This window comes from Lolium perenne, chromosome 7, assembly GCF_019359855.2.
Source record: "Lolium perenne isolate Kyuss_39 chromosome 7, Kyuss_2.0, whole genome shotgun sequence".
NCBI lineage: Eukaryota > Viridiplantae > Streptophyta > Magnoliopsida > Poales > Poaceae > Lolium > Lolium perenne.
The window spans coordinates 59,841,669-59,855,097 of record NC_067250.2 but is presented as its reverse complement, the minus strand read 5'-3'; positions in this window follow the sequence as shown (position 1 = coordinate 59,855,097).

Here is a 13,429-nt window from a genome sequence, read left to right as displayed (position 1 = left end):
CATTCTCCGGCAGCAGAACTGATGCCAATACCATTGTCTTGGCCCTTTGCTCAATGGGGCCTCGATATGGTGGGGAAGTTACATAAAGCTTCACCAGGAGGATACGAGTATATGCTCGTCGCTGTCGATAAATTCACAAAATGGATAGAAGCCAAGCCGATAAATTCACCAGACGGAGCATCTTCCATCAAGTTTGTGAAAAGCATCGTCTTCAGGTTTGGAGTGCCTAATAGCATCATCACGGACAATGGTAGCAACTTCACATCCAAGGAATTCAAGGCATATTGTGCAGAGGTAGGCATCAAACTACACTTTGCATCAGTTGCGCACCCGCAAACCAATGGCCAAGTCGAAAAAGCCAATGGTATCATCTGCAACGGTATCAAGAAGCGCTTGTTAGGACCACGGAAAAAGCTCGACACACCTGGCCAGAGGAGTTGCCGAGCGTATTATGGAGTATCCGAACAACACCAAATACAGCGACAAAGGAAACTCCGTTTTTTCTGGTCCATGGAGCTGAGGCAGTGCTGCCAATCGAAATAGAGCATGATTCCCCGAGAGTCACAGAATATGACGAGGAAACTTCAAGAAGAGCATTGGAGGATGATGTCGATGCACTAGATGAAGCTCGAGATGAAGTACTATCATGGGTCACCAAATATCAGCAAGACTTGAAAAATTATCATAGTCGACGCTTGAGACCAAGGTCCTTTCAGGTGGGAGATCTAGTTCTACGACTCAACCAACAGGGTACTGAAAAACTCGAGTCACCATGGCTTGGTTCTTACATCGTCACAGAAGTCATCGAAGGAGGAGCATACAGAATCAAGGACAAGAAGTCAGGGGCTCCCGAGAAAAACCCCTGGAATGTGGCATAGCTAAGGCGTTTTTACACTTAGTGCCGAAATATAGTCCTCCTTGTAAAAATACAATGTACTGAAACACCCGCGAGTTTTCAGACGCACTCTTTTCCTTTTTCGGGGCACCGAGTGGGGCCAGGAAAGGTTTTTAATGAGGCGGGCTCGCGGGGCTGCAATATAATAAAGATAGTTGAGATATATATTTCTTCGACAGGCCCGGGGGCTTGCGCTTAAGACTTGCAATATATATTTCCGAAAAATATTTCGCCTTGGTGCACAAACACCTCGCAAAATAAACAAAGATACAAGATAGCGATCAACAACAAGGCACGGGGGCTCGTACCCGCAAATATAGCATATTCAATATAATTTAGTTGCCTTGGTTCAAAACCTCGCACATACAATAAAGAAAATCGCCACCTAGACACTCGGGGGCTTGATGAGGAAAAATAAAAACATTTATTGGCTTTACAATATAGAACATGTTCACAACATACAAGAGACAATTCTCGAGAAAAATTCAACATGACAAGAGAAAAAGAAATATCATTTATGGCCTAGCATATTGTCTATGGTCATCCGATTTAAAGTACGAGTACTGTGTTCAGCATAGCTGCCTTTCACGAAGAATTCAGAATCCATCCGAAGAAGTTCATCCATCATATTTTCTGCTACAGGGGTCACATAATCATCAATTTTGCCAACATCCCTTTTCCTTTTCGCCATCTTCGCCAAGCACTTGGTAACAATTTGGCTCATATCAAACTTGGGATGGCAGATTTTGATCATCATCATAGCAAACACAGCGCCCGTGACGAAAGTTGTGCCCGAACAAAGCCATGGATTTTCGGAGCATCTCGAAATTTCTCCATCAAGCCAAGAAGAGTATCGGGTGCCTCGTTCCGAGGAAACATCGTTTTGTAAACCAGAGACAATGTTCTAGTACAGAAATCCAGGAAATCGCGAACCTGACAGGCGCGGTCTTGAAATCTGACAATTTGTCGGGTCCGTTCTGGAGTGGCCCAGAATAGACAACCATGGTCAAGGGAAAGATTGACGAGCAGGTTGGTCCTCGTGTTTACTCTTTCATCTTCAGCCGCAGCATCGAGAAAGGAACCTATTTGACGACAGCACGAAAAATCTCAAAAAGGATACAGCAGAAAGATAGAAGGAGTTTTGGTTTGAAATAAAATACCGGATATATCGGCAGCGGCCTCATTCATCAATTCAAGCATGGAATTCTCTCGAGCAGTTGCTTTCTCAGCTTCAGAAACGGCGGCTTCCTTGGCAGCCATGGCCTCTTGAGCTTGTTGAAGTGCAATTTTTTCTGCTTCGGAGGCCTTGTGAGATTTTTCCATCATCACAAGTGTTTGCCTCTTCGCATACTGAAGCTGTTGCCGAAGTTCTTCCAAGTCTTGCGACAAATTCTCACTCGAGGAATTTTCACCAAGTTCAGTATTAACGAGAACTTTCCTCGAGCGAGAAGAAGTAGGCAAAATATCGGAAGGAGCATGAGTTGGAGTATAGTTATCAAATATCAACTGAAATTAAAAAGAGTCGACATCAATCATCAAGCAAAATAGAATTCCATTGATTTTCAGGATAATTACAAGACATTACAATGGAGCTAGTGGGAAAAGTGTCGCCAAAAGCTACTTTGGCGACAACATCAAAAGGAAGAAAGAAAAAGAGGAAAAAAGGGGAGGAAAGACAAGGTGGTCTACTGGACCTCCGGTTTGGATGAACTTGGAGCCAGAGTTGGCTTGCACCCAAGATAGGCGAGGACCTTCTTCGAGTTTGGTTTTGCAGCCTTGATTAGCGACTGCCACTTTTTGGTCTCCATCTCTTGCGTGTCGCCAACCTTGGTCCAGTCAATATTCTGTTGGCTATCAGCAACCAAGGCGATGGTACCCTCCACGCCAACCTTCAAAATTTCTTGGCGAAGTTTGAGCCCAAGGTTTTCGGCAGTATTGAAGCACTTGGCAACGGCAAGGAACGGCGTGGGTTGCTCCTTCTTCGGGAAGAAGTAGGGATAAAGCCGCGACAACCCCGCCTCAGCTTCGGCAAGGCCGTCGCGTGCCTCGTCTCCATGAATCTCCAGAAGAGAAAGCGCGTCAAAAAGGGGATCATTCTCGGGATCACTAAGTTCATATTCTTGACCCGTCTTTCCTGCTAAGACAAAAGTTTATTGATAAGCAAGCAAGATAGAAGAAGTTCAAAGCAGTCAAAAAAGCTTGGGCACTTACTGACAAAACGACGACTTTGCGACGCCAGGCGCTTGATAATCGCCTCCTCGCGAGCAGATTGTTCAGAAATGCGCTCGCTTAGAGAGTTTTCCGCCTCATGGAGTCTCTTTCGAAGATCCTCGACGGTGGCGGCCTCTGCCTTGGCCTTTTTGGCATCTGCTTCAGCCTCCTTGCGAGCTTTTTCACTTTGCTCCAGTTTGCGAGCAAGTGTATCAGCACGATTTTTAGCTTCCGCAAGATCGGCTGAAAGAGCAGTCGACAATATTGACTATGGCGACAAGAATTAAGAGGAAGGAAATGCAATTGAGAAAAAGATAGCAAGATAGTACCTTTCAGTTGGTTTGAAAGATCACGGTACCCGACGAATTGGGTACCGAGTCGGAAAATTTCCTTCATTAAAGGCTAGAGAAATCCAAAGAAAGAAAAGTCAAATATAGTACGGGAAAAATTCAAGGGCAACAAGGAAAAAAAGAGGTAACAAACAAAGGAGTAATCGATGAAACATACGTCATTCAGTGAAGAAGTCGTGAAACCACCACTTAATTGGGTGGGTTCCTCGACTAGTTCAGTCCTGGCCCTCTTCGGCGAAGGGGCTCAGGGGCTTGCAGGTGGAGTTGGATGCTCGACGTTATGTGGAGGAGGCGAAGTTTCCTCTACGTCAGGTTGAGCATCCGACACAACTAAAGTACGTGACGTGCTCGTTCGAGCAGCCACGTCAATAGAAGGATTTTCTTCCTCGTCATCACTGCAATACAACATCGACAATATAAGAAAAACGACGACAAGTATTTTGCGAGATAAGCAATGAAGCACAATAAAGACTTACGAGCTGACGAGGGCATCCAAGAAAGGGTCGAAAGCTTTTTTCCCTTCGGAAGGACCAGCTTCTTCGGCTTTGGAGGTGCCGGAATCCTCGACTTCATTCCTCTTCCTCTTGTTCTTTGGAGAAACAGCAGGAGGAGGGGAATGGGCTGAGGCAGTGGCCTCAGAGTCAACTTCTTTTTCAGAGGAAGCCGCAGATTTATGAGAACCTGCGACTCCACTCTCAGGGAGAGAAGTACCCTAGTTGTCGTCAGTAACAACAGCCTGTTCTTCAACTTCTCCATCTTCGGGAAGAGGAGGAAGAGAAGCTAAGACCGGATGATTCTGCAGAAAAATAGCGACAAGGAAACATGCAAAGGTGTCAGTAAAAAATATAGCGACGAGGAAACATGCAAAGGTGTCCGAAAAATTCGGGAAAACAAAAAAGTACAAGGAAAGTACCTGGGGAAGAGGATTGGCGGCGCTGTATGGTTCAACGCGGCAAGAGGATGGAATGGGATCTTTCTTGCTGAGCGATGAAATTCTTCGAATAAGCTTCTCCAAGTCCTTTACGTCAAGGTCCTTGGAGAGCCTATTAGCATCTCTATCGCCAGCATAAGTCCAGAGGGGATTTTTGCGAGCCTGTAGAGGCTGCACTCTAATCCTAAGGAAGTAGGCTGTGATTTGGATACCCGACAATTCCTTGCCTCGGGTATTCTGAAGCTCATAGATACGGGACATGAGGGCCTTTGTCGCCGTTTTCTCTTCTTCTGTAGCTTCAGCATCCCAGGAACGGCGGCGAAGAATCTTGGCGTTTCCATCAAAAGGAGGTATGTTGTGCTCGACAGAGTTGGCGCTTTCTTCGTGAACATAGTGCCATCTTTTGCGCCACCCTTGGACGGAGTCAGGGAATTTGACGTCAAAATACTCGACGTCAGAGCGGACGCAGATGACAACGCCGCCTATGTTATAGGTGGCATTGTGGGAGCCATTACGGCGAAGGCAGAAGATGCGCTTCCACAGAGCCCAGTTAGGAGGGACTCCGAGGAAGCATTCACAGAGGGTAATGAAAATGGCGACATGGAGGATGGAGTTGGGGGTCAGTTGGTGCAACTGAACCCCATAGACAAAGAGGAGGCCGCGGAGGAAATCATGGATTGGGGCGGAGAGACCGCGGATGAGGTGGTCGACAAAACTAACCCGGTATTCGATTGGAGGAGAGGGGTAGCTTTCTTCACTGGGGAAGCGAATGGCGCCGTCCTTCTTCATTAGGCCCAGCTTCTTCATCAGATTGACATCCTGGTTGGAGATTTTCGATCTCTCCCACTCCAGATCTTCAGCGGCCATCTTGGATTCAGGTGTGCTGTGGCGAGTGAGCCGCGCGCGTGGTGGCATCAACGGTGGTGGCGAAGCAAAGTTTGCGCGTGAGCGAGCTCAGGAAGCACTGGGCGCAATGGAGGTTTTTGCAGAGAAAATCAGAGGTGCGGCGTGAGCGAAGGTATGAACGAAGGAAGAAGAAGGATTTATATAGGGATTTAGCGAAGCAAAGCACCATTGGATGGAGAAATCGTGCGGTGGACAATGAACTCATAACAAGGGGGTAAAAAGGTATTTTTACTGTGAAGAAACAGAACAGGCGCCAGGAAAAGCGGAGGACGTGTGTCCCCCACTTGCACGACGTGTCAACATGGTAGGAACTTTGGACCCACAAGGCAGGGACAGCAGTACTCGAGTTTCTCGAATACAAAGATCGTGGCTATCGTCAGCATTGAGGTCACTTTGATCAAGGGGAAAATCTCGACAAGTATGAAATAAGAAGATCGGCGGCAAGAAAAATTATTACTGCGGGAGCCTTTGATCAAATACAAGTTTTTGCCCAAATGCTCGGGGGCTATTTTGGAAAAAAGTAAAATTTGAGCATGACAATATAGAAATTGCGGGAGCCTATGATCAAACGCAAGCATTTGTTCATAGCCTCGGGGGCTACTCCCATCGGGAGCGCTGTTCGCGCACCCGATAAATATAAAAGCTCGAGAAGGAGCGACAATATAGTGGCATAATGTGTGGAGCCTACAACCAAGTCCAAGTTCTTGGCTGTAGCCTCGGGGGCTACTCCCATCGGGAGCGCTGTTCACGCACCCGATAGATATAAAAGTTCGAGAAAGAATGACAATATAGCGACACGACGCATTAAGGTGGTGAGCCTACAACCAAGCACTAGTCCTTGGCTGCAGCCTCGGGGACTACTCCCATCGGGAACGCTGTTCGCGTGCCCGATGAAATTATAAAAAGAGAGAGAAAAAGAAGAAGAAAAAGGGAGCATATTTCAAGTTATGTAAATAACTCTACATATACTCCCATCGGGAGAACAATATAAGTCATCCGTTGACTCAATAAAATGTGCTATTCCAGCAGCCGAATAAGCACTCGACAATATATTCTCAGAACGCCAAAGTTGCGAATAATTTCTGAATGCCGTAAAACTTTGCGAAGGTAAGACCCCAGATCCGTTCTACGTGGCGTGGCGCCGTCTCTGACGTCGGTTTGCTACTTTTTTCCGTATCAACAGATACGAAGAAAAATCCTAACGGACGCGTTAGGTACCCGATAAATATGACTGGGACTCGACAGAATGGTAAGACCTTAAGCGGCGCCTGTCGAAGTTTACACCAGTATCCCGAGATCATGTCCAGGGACGTGATCTTGAAGTAGGTTTTTGCGGATTGCCACTAGAGCAGTTAACTAGTACCTGATCCGTCAGATGAACTAGCCCCAACTACCATTATCCCTGTTGTAACACCCCAAATTTCAATAAAAAGAAAGTTAGAGAATTCCAGAAAGCAAAATTTCAAACCAACAAAAACTTTTCTTTTGCATATAGGACCATGCATAGGACTTGTGCATTTGAGTGATATGCCATGATGATTGTTACTACTTGTATTTGATATGCTCTAAAACCCTAGAGTGATCATAGGAAGATCACAAACCAAATAAATCAAAGAGGAAGAAATTCCAATATTTGAAAAACCCTAAAAACCCTCACATATGCCCTATGGCATTTTTATAAATCTTGACCCTAGACCTATTTGGTCTTCACCATTAGTTGGATAATGTTATTAAACACCTATTACAACTTTTGGAATCAAGGTTTCACTTTTCAAATAAATTTCAAACACAATTCCCACGCACATATGATAATGGCCAAATCTGCCAAATTTAGTCTGATCACCACTTTGAGCCCCTGCAATTCAATTCTCTCAAACCAATTCTTGCTAACTCCTTGCACCATTTCAAAGTCAACATCAAGGTGAACAACTTTGATAAAGATCACCCTGCCAAATTCATCCTTGATCAATAGCTATGCTCATCCAAAGTTGCAACATTTTAACAAGTGCAACAATCTCCACTTAGCCATTTTGGCCAATTCTTGAATTCCACTTTTTCCACCACCACCTCAAATCACCTCTGGTCATTTACAACTTATCTCAACACTCACATTTCAAAAACTTTCACCTTTTGAATTATTTCCAATTTGGATAATTTTGTAATTTCCAAAATTGAACACTATTTAGACCCTATTTGCTATAGTGGTCTACACCTCTAACCTACATCAAACCTAGCCCAATTGGTCCCCTGGTTCCCTCTAACCCTCAATGACACATAGTGGAGCTAAGGAGGAGGGGATAGCTTGCATGGCATGGCCATGCCGGCCATGGCGCCACCATGCCGCACCACCTCCTCTCTCCTTCATCGCCAACCCTGGCCACCCTGCCCTTGCCCTCCACCTCACTCTACTGGATCACCTAGCACCGGCCACGGTCGAGGAGGAGCTCGACACTGGCCAGACCAGCGCGCGCCCATGGCGGCCAGCATGCCGTGGACGTCGCACGAGAGCGCGCCACGGGCACCCTCTGGCCACGCGCCGCGCCACCACCTCGAGCACGCCCTGGACCCTCCCTCGACAGGTTGAGCACCGCAGTGACACCGCGACGCCGCTAGACACGCGCCCCGCCCAGACCCGTGACCGCCGGCGCCGGAGACGACGACTTGTTCCCGTACGCGCCGCGGCCATCGTGGAAGAAATGCGACCAGACCAGACGTCCCCCGACCAAGCCAGCACCACCTCTAGCTTCGCCTGGACGAGGAGAACCCGACAGCGCCCTCGCCTAGCTCGACCAGCCGCCGGAGAAGCCGCGCCATGGTCGACCTTGCCACTGCCCCGCCACCCTCTCTCAAGCCTATAAAAGGAGAGCTCCATTCGTCGAATTGAGCACACCAGCACACTCCCCTCTTCTCACTCGACTGCCTGAGCCACTCCCCCATCCACATTCGTCGCCGGAGCAAGGCCAATTGCAAGATCGGAGCCGCGGAAGCCCTGGAGAAATCGCCATTGATCCAGGCCACCTCGAGCTCCGCCACTGCTACCAGCTGCTTCGCCGTCGTCCACATCTACCTCGCGGACACTGCCATACCTTGCTGGAGCCGCGGTGAGCTCTCCGACCCCCTACCCTCGCCGCCAACCTCCCTGCCTCTCGCCGGAGAAGACGACACACCAGCGCCGTCCGATCCCCTTCTAATCCTACGCCCCACATTAAAACGTACCGATTCGGGTTAGATGAGCCGCTGACAGGCGGACCCCACCCTGTCAGGCAGCCCGCGCGGCACTGGACCGTGGTGGGTTGGCTCGGGCCGTTTTCAAACCATTTGGCCCAATTAGCTTTCCCGCCGGCCTGTTAATTTCAAAACCAGTTTAATTATTTTCAAATAAATTCCAATACTGCCCAAACTTTGAAATTCAACCATTTCAAATTGGCTAAACAAAATTTAGTAAATTTTATATTGTTAGAAAGCCACGGAAATTCTCTACAACATGCCACTGGCCTCATGGTCAATTTCTTTGTAGAATTAATGTGATAAAAATAACAAGGCAGGGACTTTTCCCTATTCAAATAATTCTTAAAAATCAACCAAAATAGATATTAAGTCAATTCCAACTCTAATAGCTCACATTTGACTTACACTAATTGTTTTTGCAATAAAATGGTGTGGTCACTTTGCATGATCATGCCATGGTTTAATGAATGGATATTATGGCTAGTTTAACTAGTTGATATTATCCAAAACTATTAAAGTTAATTTGTGTGAAGTCTTACACTTCACTTAAACTTGTCTCACATGGATTCATGGGATGTTTGGACCCTGGTCCCAAACTCTCTTATATGAATTACTTGAGATTTAAATCAAAGGTAGTGTTATTTAAATGGTATGAGGTGATCCACCTCATTTAAATCATTTTCTCAAATGATGATGATGAACAGTTGACTTAGGTCAATATGAGTTCATCCATGATTGTTGGAGAAATTAAATCTTAAGAAGATTTCAATGAGAGGAAATTATTTCTCAAGAACCCTATGGAAACTATCATTTACATATGGAATACAAATTCTATTTAAACCCCACAACCCATGCACCCTAGTTTATTTATTTTGTGTGCATAGAGTAGTTTGTGTGTTTATTTGTGATGTGTGGAATAGCCATTGAGTTAGTAAGTAATTATACTCATATTCAAATTTAGACGGTAGCACCGGAGAGTACGCCGAAGAAGAAGGTTGCTACCAGGAGGAAGAGGAGGAACAGTTTGAGAACTACCAAGGCAAGCTACTACCAAGCAAGCTTTTATTCTTGCAAAGTGCAAAGCCCCTTGGGGCAAGGCACCATGTTCTTACCTTTTCTTATATGAACCCATCCCAAGTTTTTACTTTACAAGTTGTTACTTGTTTTCTAAATGAGTTACCTTTATAGTTAACTTTGGTCAGAGTACAAGTTGATTACTAGAGTAGTGAGTTAGTCTTCCCCAAGCAAAGCAAGTTAGCACCCCTCATGAATTAGAGCTAGTGCTAATGAATTAAAACTTGACTACTCTAGCTGGGAACAATGTGAATTTTGAAAGGATTTTTAAACCTTGGAATGAAGATGCATTCCATTGAATGATTTTTGAAGGTGAATATGACCAAGAGAAGATGGTGATTTTTGATAAAACATGATGTTGGTTTGAATGCGATACCTTTCCAATTATCAAGTACCCCCACAATACCTGATTATGGGTAGGGCTTAACTGGAAGTTTATGCGTCTTAGTATGGGTTCCCTCTAAACAAGCGTCATCGGGGTTATGCCGAAAGCTGCCTCTACCACAGAAGAAACGATACGATATGATGCGAAATGAGGTGAATGTCCGGCCCAAGCCTCGTGCGGTCCTGTGCTGACCGTCTGTCTTCACCGGGAGGCCAAGCTCATGGGGAGAGGTGCTCATACTAGGATTCGTAAGTGAAAGGTTATGGTTGATGATCCGCGTGCGTGTTACGATGATTCGGGAAATCCCGACGGATGAAATCAAATGTTGTGGCACAAGTGTGCAACCTCTGCAGAGTGTAAACCTATTCGAATAGCCGCGTCCTGATTCATGTTACGGACGGTTGGAAAGGCCATACAGTTTCCGATGTCATATCTTTGAAAATTATGTTGAAAAGGATGATGGTGAAATGACTTATGGTGGATTGAACTGAAATCACCACTTGAATGGTGGGAATGACACTAATGTTCCCACTTGAGTTAGTTAGCACTTGAGTAAGCTTTTTCTCAAAACTTTGTGAAATAAAACTAGCTTTATGCAAATAAACTAGAGCTTAGCAAACCCTACTAGAATGTCTAGCACTTACATTAGTATTAGTTTGCGAGTACTCAACGTACTCACGGCTTTGTCCCTGGCTATTCAAATGGCCAGAGTATGAAGACAACCAAGGAGATGACCAGCAGGACGCCTACGACAACTAAGCGCCTTCCGACGTCAAGCGTTGGCCTGTGGACTAGAGAGTCCTTGTATCTTACGCTTCCGCTATGTTGAACTATGAACTTGTGTTTGTTCGTTGATCAATAGATCAATTATTCGTGTAATATGGATCATGTGATTCCAATTTGTAAGACTTATGGTTTGTAATGAATGATGACTGTGATACTTAACTATTATGCCTCGCAACAACAATATTCCTGGGATTGCGATGTATGACATAATAGGCATTCGGACTTAAAAATCCGGGTGTTGACAAGTTGGTATCAGAGCCATTGTTTGACCTTAGAAGACCTTAGTTAGAATGGGCGTTCTGAAAAACTTAACTTGGAAATCAAATGGAAGAACTTATTTGTGAAAATTTACTACCCTCTTATCTTTGAGACTTTGCCAAATTTTGAGGAATCATGTTCTATCTTATTTGAATCAACTTAAAACTTTGTCACACCTTGCACTCTCTAACTTACTCATCCAATTCTCTTTCAGATGGAGCCGAATGAACCCATCAACACCAAGTTTTATCAGCTTGGGAACGGAGGAAGCTTGATCTTTGAGCACGACCTCAACGCCGTCTCTGACTTCCTTGGGCGCCCACACCCCGAGTTTCACGGGGTTCAGCTGGACGACACGCCCGGAGGAGAGTTGCAGTGGGTGATCACTGCCGACTTGAGGGGCAAGATGGAGCCTCCCACCTCGGAGAGGATCCTCTTCTCCTTCCGCGAGAGCAACTGGCTCGACGGACTCGCACGTGGCCTACAGGAGGCACTTGCACGCCTCTGTGGACAGAACGTGGTGCGCATCCTCGCCTCTCGCTACGCCCACCTTGTGAGGCGTGATGCTGCGGGAGTGCCCATGGAGCTGCAGCCGCACCCGGAGTTGAGGCACCATGCTGAGCACCTGGACTTCATGCTCTACCAGACTCAGAGGGACCTCGACGCCACTCGCGCTTACGCGAACCAGACCCATGCTCACATCACCGAGCAGGGTGAGGCGATCAAGCTACTCAACAACGACCGCAAGAGCCTTCGCCAGCAGCGTGCCAAGAAGGACGCTACGATTCGCCGTCTTCGCGCCCGGATCGCGTCACTTGAGGCCACTGTCAAGGCCCAGGAGGATCAGATTCGTCAGCTGGAGGATGACGATGGAGGCATCGACATTCGAGGAGGAGACGCTTTTCTGAGCGATGACGACGACTTTGAGGAGGACGAGAACACCGAGGAGGAGGACTACGAGTTCCTGGAGGCAGGACCCGATGACTACGTCCCGATTGATATCGATGATGAGGAGTAGTTGCACTAGTTCACTTATAGTAGGTGTGAGTTGTATCCCGTCCTTTGTATCGTAGCTTGAGAATGGTTCTTAAAACCATTGGAGTATGTGTGTAGTTTGTACTATGTGTTGCATGAATGAATGAATGATATGTTTGTCATGAAAAGATTACAAGTTTTCAAATGCTTTTCAAACTTAACCAAAATGAACCATAGAATGTTCCCTCTTATCTCATGATCTTCTACATCTTCAGATGGCCCCTCCGAATCGCACCAACGACGCGATGCTGCAACTTCTGCAAACCATGCTTGCAGACCGGGAAACCGAAAGAGCCGAGCGCCAAGCCAACCTCATCGCCTTGCAGAACATCGCCAACCAAGGCCATGGAAATCATGACCACCCCGGATCCAAGCTCAAGAACTTCCAAAACACCAACCCTCCTGTGTTTAGCAAGACCGAGGAGCCCCTCGACGCCGACGATTGGCTCCAGACTATGGAGAACAATCTGGAAGTAGGCTGAGTGGAAGCCAACGAGAAAGTGTTGTTCGCCACTCACTATCTCGCTGGACCAGCTCGCGCTTGGTGGACAAGCACCCGTGCCATGAACGGAGGTCAATTCATGACTTGGGAAGATTTCAAACTCAAATTCAGCAAGTACCATGTACCCCCGGGTCTTATCAAGAAGATGAGGGATGAATTCCGTGAGCTGAAACAAGGTCGCATGACGGTGGTTGAATACCGCGACAAGTTTCTCACTTTGTCAAGGTATGCCCCTGATGAGACCGACACCGTTGAGAAGAGGAAGGAGAGATTCCTGAACGGACTGCATGATGAGATGCAGACTGTCCTCGTCAACATTCCCTTCGCCGACCTCGAAGCCCTTGTTGACTCCGCCATCCAGATGGAGGGCAAGTTAAACCAAGCCAATGAGAACCGCAAGCGCCGCATGGCAAGTCAGAGTGGATCAAGCCACCCCCAGAAGTTTCGCCCTAGCTCAAGCGGAGGTTTCACTCCGAGGCACAACAAACCCCCGATGCAGAACTCTCGCCCCGGTTATCAGAACCGGAGTGGAGGAAACCCCAAGCCGGGAGGATACAACAACAACTACAACAACAACAACTACAATCGCGCTCCACCCCGAGCCCCTAACAACACCAACACCAACATCACCACCACCCCCAGAACCGGAAGCAATGCCATTCCCGTTGCGAACAAGCAGGACAAGAGCACTATCACTTGCTACGAGTGTGGTGTAGTGGGACACTACTCCAACGAGTGCCCCAAGCGTCTTGCCAAGCTCGCCGGCAACACCGCTGCCCCTGCACAGCAGCAACGCCGTGTCTCCACCGGCAAGAAGTTCGTCCCCAACAACCCCAACAACCGCAACGGACGCCTCTACCACATGAAC